Below are 8,153 nucleotides of genomic sequence, written 5' to 3' on the forward strand. Positions count from 1 at the left end.
TGCTGGTTTGCATGCAGGGAGCCTGGGCTGCAGTCTGAAACACCTCAGGGATCCTGTAGCCTGAGCTGGTCGGTAGGAGTGTCTCTTACACCTGTCAGTAGACCCTTTTCAATGTTCCTTGCACCCAGGAAAGTGATGGGTGTGGGTCAGGCTCCTGACAGGGAATGTGGCAGTGAGGGGCGGGGAACAGCAACAGTAGCTTCATAAAAAGCTTGATGTCTGTCTTGCAGCAGTCTTGGTGAGAACTCCTTTGCTTAAGCTCAAGAGTGTCAGAGTGACAGATCTTTGATCAGATGCAAGGGCAAGACATGATCTCACTGTCTTTTGTGTTGAGGCAAAGTCCTGCCTTGGAATATGTATGTATTCTTCTGGCCACATCTGCCAGTAAGTAGCTGGTACTTTCATGGTTGCCTGATGTTTTGGGGTTGGTTCAAGGACCATACTTGTACACCTTGGCCTTTAAAGAATAAAACCTGGTTCACTGTGGTGAGATCCTTCCTTTGAAAGTGGCTTGAATGGAAAAGAGCAGTTCTCTTTCTTGCAGCAGTAGGAACATCATGTGGCTACTGGAGTGTCCATATAAGCCACAAAGTGCAGAAATAAATGTAAGTGCTCCCCAAGAGAGAATGTTTGGTTCCTTCTCTCATCTGTCCTGACCTTCTTGTCTGTAGACTTTTCTAGGTGTGAGAAAATGGGACACTGAGTTTTGTAGTGCCTACATTCTTGGCAAGAAAAAGCAATTGTTTTAGTCTTAGAAATTGCTCTGGAGAAATGCAGCTATCCAAAAGAACTTCCTCATTTTTCTGCTGTCAACAGGTTATGGGACTGGTACCTTATAATACTGTAGAAGAAGAATGTCTTTGATAAGACATTTGGAATTCCAGTATCAGGTCCTCTGGAAACTACAATTTGTGATAAGCAGAAAATAAAAGAAAGCTTTGGATACTTGCTTCCCTCAGCAGATTAATGTGTTGTGGGGTGCTTTTAGACAGATCAATGTTTGCAAGGACTTGAAAGTGGTGCTTTTCAGTCATTTTCCAGTGACTGTACTTCTCAAGAATGAGTTCATGGCTTCCAGCTTCCTTGAGAACCTGCATTTACTCTTCATGGTACACGGTTCAGAGAAGGGCTGATACATGTCCAGGTGTTATTCAGCTTGCTTGTTATTCTCAAACAGCATGGGAATAGGAAAGGGTGTAGGTCCTTGCTGTGCTTATTCTGAAATAATCTGAATGTTCTGGGGTTTGCTTTTGGGAGAGCCATTGCCGAATAGTGTAAAGGGAACAAATTTTGCTGGAAGTGCAAGCTTTAATGCTTTGTAGGAGGCAAATCACAGAACAAATCTTTTAGTATATTACTACAGCTTCAGCCTTTTCCAGATGGCTTTTCCAACTTGAGAAACTTCAGCTTCAGCCAGCTCTTGCAGAGATAAAAAAGTAATAGGGACAGAAAATGTAATCATCCATTTTTGAAAATATAGGTCCCAGTAGGGCTTTTTATTTCCCAACTTTTTTTTTTTTGTTGTTTATTTATCAATGTGATGTATCCTATCTATCCAACTAAACATATGTTTTATAATGTTCAGTCCAGGGATGGGGAAACCATGGCCTATGGGATGGACATGGCACATAACATTGCTTCACATGAGCTATGGCCTCATTTTTTGTGCATTTTATTAGGCAACAGAGTGTCATGTGTTGAATGCACAGCTGCCAAAAACTTTTTGAAAAGTCCACTTGATCTTCAGTATTTCTTTACAGGGCTCATTGTGTTTTCTCTTTTCAAGTTCTCTTTTCCCCTCTGCTAAAAGTGACTAATAAATACTATCATAAAAATGCAGCAGTAGTTGCTAAACTGAATGTAGAAGGTGTGTCTAGAAGGTGAGGAGCAGTACTGCTAAAATGCAAGCTCTTATGTAAGAAGAGGATGTAAACATCAGGCTATGTTTACATGTCTCAAATGAAGGAGGCAGAAGGTGGAGTTAGATACACCTTGAAACATCCATTAATGTGAATATGAGGAGGGACTAGATAAAGGAACAGGATTCCCTTTGCTGGAAACAAGCTTTCTGCAGATGGACCAGTTCAATCCAAAACCCACATTTGACAGCAGTTAACCATTAGTATATTTTTCTGCCTCAACCTTTAAAATTTCTGCTACTGCTCGTTAAAGGAGTTTTCCTTCTCATTAAATAATGATTCTGTCTGAAAATGTGGGTGTACTGAACAATTCATTCATTGGTGTGAGTTATATTGCAGAGCTGAACATCCAGGCCTACCATTCTACATAGACAAACTTCAACATGGAAGTTTGGTTCAAGCAAAAGGGTCCAGACTTAGGTCTTGTAATATGACTTAAGATTTTTCCCTGCAAAAAGTGAAGTGTGTGCATAATTCAAAATACAAGATCAATTGATGAAGGGATGTATTAACTACATCTCCACTAGAATATTATTGTGTAAAAGTCTGACCTTAAAAGTGTAGAGTTAATATATGCTTTTATGCTCCTAATTACTTTAAAAAGATTCCTTTCACCAAGACATAATGGTTTTTTTGAACAAGTACACTAAATGACCGTGGAAAGGTGTTCTGGTATCCCCTATAAGGAAGGTCTTCAAGGCAAAATTTAATTATCTGATGTTACAATATATTACAACTGTCTTTGACAGAGCAGTTACTCTGGGGGGAAAAATAATTTCTGTATCATTGGCCCTTTTCTGGCAATTTAGCTGATTTAGATGCAGATGTTGAAGAGAGAGGACCATCCTGCAAAAGGACAAGGAAGTGCAGGGACAGGGGGTATATTATGCCTTTACTTGAGCTGTGTGATGAAATTAGGTGAAGGTGTCATGGTTCATATACATGAGTATACACTTAAACAAGCTACCTAGATAAAGGAGAAACAAGAGATACAAGACAGCAATGGTGTCACATCTATTATTTTACTTAATCCAATCCAGAGGTAGCTATGAGGTATTTACCCCTTACCTATGGAGCAGTGATTGCCTTAAGTTATCTCACACTTGGGATCAAGTATTGTGACAACACAGACACTGGGGAGTGAGTTCACTACTGGTCAGCTACAACATGACCACCAGTTGTCCTTTTACTGCTGCCAATTTGTAGTTTAAATATCACAAGCTGTTGCACAAAGATAAACTCTGGAGCCCTGGTCCCAGTGGCCCCACATTAGGAATATGCCACCATTGCATTCATGGTGATTTACTGCAGCTCTGATTCAGACTCATTTGGGAGGTTGTTTGTGTATTTCTGATCTATTTTTTTTTAAACCTTATGTCCTCTAAAGGCTGTTCTGCATTATGGTATAAGATTGCCTTTGAGCAGTACTTCAGGAAATGTAATTATAGTCAGTTATTTATCATGTCTATCAAGCTGTTCCATGTAAATATCTTGGTTCTTAAGTGGGATACATGAAGAATATTTTTTTTCTAGAAGGCCAAACCTCACAATGACTGCCCATTTTCTCAAGGCTAGATGCTTTTAAATGATGTTTTTAAAAAAAAAAAAAAATTCTGGTTCAATGTGTCAATGGAAGCAGAGTGGAATTTTCACAAGTCTATGCTTTTAGCCAATGAATCAATAAAGCAATCCAGTATTTATTTCAGCTGCAGATAAATGAATGTTTCTCTAAAGGTTTCATAAAAGTAAAAGTTAAATTTTAAACTTATTTATCTAAGAACAAGTATTAAAGTGTTTCTACTTTGAGTAGTCTTTTCATAGTAACAGACTTGACAGAAGAGGAATAATGTTTTCCTTCTTTGCCTGCGATGCATCATGTTTAATATCCCAGTGCTGGATTCTATATTATTTTAATCAAATAATGTTTTACTATTTCACAGGAAAGACAGTGGCTGTATAAACATTTAATTTTTTTATTGACTATGCCTGTATTTCTCAGATGGTAACAGACCCCAGGATTTTTGTGTTCTAAGAGAATAAAAACCAAAGGAGATTTCTAATTTGTCAGCTGTAGTCTGTTGCCTTCAAAGCCAGAGAAGAGGCACCACAAAACAAAACTCAAGACAGCATAATTTTAATTTTGAAAACTTGCTCTTTTATTTTTGGACAATCACACTTACATGATGTACCTGGAGTGCACCATTACCAGGTCATGTCCACAATCTTTGCTCTTCATTTACAGGCATGCAGATTAGGAGAAACACCCAGGGGCCATGGACAGAAGCTCATTCATGCTTGGCTTGTCTTTACACTTTCCAGCCACTGAACTCCCTGTCCTGTGACAAGTTATATTTTCCAGGTATTCTATTGTTCTACACTGTTACTGTCATATAAAGCAGTGATACACTATCTCGGTTTGAGGTGCATCATCACTCTGTGTGTTCTCCCACACTATCCAGAAAAATGCTCTGCTTCTCCTCTTATGCAGCAGTGGCACAAGGATATCAACAGTTACTCTTTACAAAGGCCTAATTATTCTTGTTACCACACAAGAAATTTCATGCTTTGTGTACATTCAAATATAGTTTGTCAGACGTCAATGTATTTGGAGGATGTTGGTTGTCCTGTTGTGCTAATGAGTGGGTGACTACTTTACTTATCATCAAGCACAGAAGATCTACAAGGTGATGTCTCTGAATGTTGCCTGAATGATAATTCAAATAACCCTGAATTCAAATTCAAGCCACCAGACTTCATTTTCCTGTGTCAGAGCCTGGAACACTGGCTGTGCTCCTCTCTTAGTGTGTCAGTGTAAATCATCACGTTGATCTGTGGGACTGAGATGTAGTGAAGACAAGAGCTCTGCAAAGCTCTTTTAAACTGTTTCACTACATTAATCTGCAAGGAGGCTTTGACAGGTGTCTGACTTGAGCAGAAGAAAAGTGGGACTTTTTGTATCTCCTTTAGCATTGCAGGTTTTTCAGGAGCCTTACAAGGGAAGAAATAGCCCCTCCAGCTAAGAGCAGACTGTGTGCATCATTAAGCAGGACACCTTTGTGGTGGGAATGGAAGCAGTGCAATCAACTCCTGAGCCACTGGCACCGGGGCAGTTCATGGCATGGGTGCATCACCTGCCGGCTCGGCTCCGGCTCCTCCCAGCCCCACCGCTCGGGAATGTCAGAAACCAACCCGCCCGGGAATGTCACGAACCATCCCGCCCGGCTCGGCGGGTCTGCTGCTGCTCTCCGCAGTGTGTGGGACCCTGGCGGTGTCTGCCCCGCTGGCTCCGCTGGGTGTGCGGCTCTCATCGCATTGTGCTGCCCCACCGACAGCACGGACTGTCCTGGGACACTGCTGGGAGCCAGGGAAAGGGCAGCCTTAAAGCCTTGGGCTTCTCAGGCTGCTCAAAGACAAGGAATTATAACAATAATTTAACACCTACGAAACACCTGATCTTTTGCAAAAAGCATGTTTTCAAAAAAGTGTTACCTTCTTAGACCAATGAGCCTTTTCTATTCTGTATTGCGCGAACTACCCAATATAAAAGTATAGTGTTTCTTTAAATAAAACTCTCTTCTACTTCTCCATTACACAAAGAGCTGTGTTACATTATCCTTTTCGCCGCTCTCCTGTAGCTCAAATGCAACACTAAACAGGCTTTGTCAGCCTCTGCTGGGCTGACAGGGATCCCCTGCCTCATTTCTGTGCATGCCTCCCTGGCGAGAAGCCAGCACTTTGTTTACCTCTTAAAAGAATATTCATTAATATGTTTTTCCCGTTCAAATTTATTTGTGTGTTGTTTACCCTGCATAGACAATTTTGCTTTTCTAGAACTGTTTATTTTTTCTGTTGGCTAGGGAATATGGGAGGTTTGTTTTTTATCATTAATATATTGGCGAGCTAAGTAATTGTTTGCAAAATGAACCACATATCATTTGTGGTTAAAGGTTTATGTTTTTAAGGTTTTTTTTAAGTTTCTGAACCAAGTTTGGCTGGCAGTTATTTTTGTGCAGCCCCATGGAAGTCAATACAGTTCCTTAGCTATAACTGAGCATTATACTCAGCCTGCTGTGGTTTTCTCTCAAGCCTTGCATAAAGGGTGTATTTATGTGACATATCAAGGATTGCCAGCACCAGTGGCCCTGCAAAAGGACTAGATGCAATATGAATGTTAGCAAATGAAGCCCCATATTTCTGAACTGCCAGGTTAAGATAAAAAAACCTGACAAATTTAAAGAAGCAATGCTGAAGATGCTGATCGGCATTAATATTACACCACTGCCAAAATTGGTGGTGCTATTTTAGCAGAGAAGTCAGATTCAGGTTTTTTGATGGTGTAGACAGGTGCATCAAACAAAATGGTAAGAAAGTAGTAATTTCACAACTTTCACTGCACTGTTCTACAGAGTGTGTAACATTTTTTTCTATGTTTTTAAATGGTGAGACAACAGCGAAGTTAGCAGATTCCCTTCCCTTGCATGCATCAAATGATTTTTCAAGGTTTCTGTGGTCAGTTTGTGTATTCTCAATGGGCTGTGAAATGAGAAGATGCTAGAGTCACTCTGCTTACAGTGCACTCCCTTCACTCTGCTTTCAGGGAAGGGAGCAGTGCCTGGGGCAGTGAGACATGTAGGGAGCAGTAACCTGTGGATGCCTGCCTCTGAGAGCCTGCCAGGTACAGGGGAACCAGGGAGGCCAGATGTCCAACATAGTGCAGGGGTTTACAATGGTCCTCGTGTGATTATTTAAGCATAGGAGTTCACACAAAGCAAGAAGCATAGCACAAGCTTTCCCATTCCACAGTCCTGGAGCTTAATTAAGTTTGTCCTACAAACTGACATTTTGGGGTGAAATTATTTTAATCATTTAATCATGCATTCAAGGTCAGATTGAGAGAAGGAACTAATGAATACATTCTGAAAGAAAGACACTTTCTGTTCAGTGCCATTCTGTCAGGGAATAGCTGAGATCAATTTCCTCTTCTTATAAAGCCATAGCACTGAGGCTTAAAAGATTTATGCTAAAAAAAAATAAATCTCCTCCTTTCAGGATGGGAAAAATGTGATTGATTGGCTCCTCCAAAGAAAGGAAGTCCTTGTCTAATTAACACCCCCATTTCCTTTCTTTTAAGGTAAAGCATTAGGGGATGATGTGTAATGATTTTTTGTTCCATATTCTGTTTCCAATTCTGCTGGACCAGTGAGTCAGGGTCAGCAATGCAGCATTTTCCACTGGCCTCATGACCACAGCAAGGAGGATTTTGAAAGCCAGCTTCCACATTCACTCTTCAAAAGAGAGACATGTTCCAAAAAAGTGTAAGATCTCTGTCATCATGAATACCTATGTTTCAAGTTTAAAAACCTGTTTCCTTGGTAACTAGACTTGTTAGGCTGGTCTGCTCATACCATGCATGCAGAGGCCACCACATACCGTGAGACATTTAGCAAAAACATGTAGTGCATTAGAATTTTGTACTAATTTTAAGGAACTCCTGAGACACAAATGATATACTTTCTCTGCTGCTTGCCTTGTGCTGCATGAAATCTTCTCCTATGATGCTGGCAGGAGTCATGATGGAGGATGGCAACAGTGACTTGGTGAAAGTCGTTCTTCTCCGAACTCGCCTCTCCATCACAATTCCTTCCTGGATTCCCCCTGAGCATGGTCAGCTGCAACACCCATCCACTGTATTTTTTCTGTCTAAGAATGCTGCTGCTACAGAAGACATTTTAAACTTGGCTATTCGTGGCATATCTCTGTGCTGTCGTCACATAGCTGTGTGATGGGCATTAACTTGGATATCCCTGACTGGCAATTTGACTCCCCACACCCAGACAATGTACATTCATAGCATCTTGGTTGCCTGCCATTTAGCCCATCTGTTGGATTGACTCTTTGCCCATTTAAAAGTCAGTCAGACAGGGGTGTAGGTGCCAAGAAATGTGAATTGAGAAGGGGAGTCTGCATAACACTGCTGGCAGAGCATCTTCAGTAAGAGCCTCCTCCTTTGTGGCAGCCATCACTGCCAGATGCCTCCCCACAGTGGGTTACAACTGCTGACATTTGCCTACCAAGGAAAGGATACACGAAGCAGAGAAGAGGAGGGAAGAGTTTCCAGGCTAGCCTTGGCAGCGTGCAAGGCAAGCTGTGCTCTTGCAGGTATTATCAGTTCACAGCACAAGTAAGAGATGCATGGAGATTGCAGAGTATTAAAAAGTTACTCAGTAGGAAGGA

The sequence above is a fragment of the Erithacus rubecula genome, assembly GCF_903797595.1.
Source record: "Erithacus rubecula genome assembly, chromosome: 1".
Taxonomy (NCBI): domain Eukaryota; kingdom Metazoa; phylum Chordata; class Aves; order Passeriformes; family Muscicapidae; genus Erithacus; species Erithacus rubecula.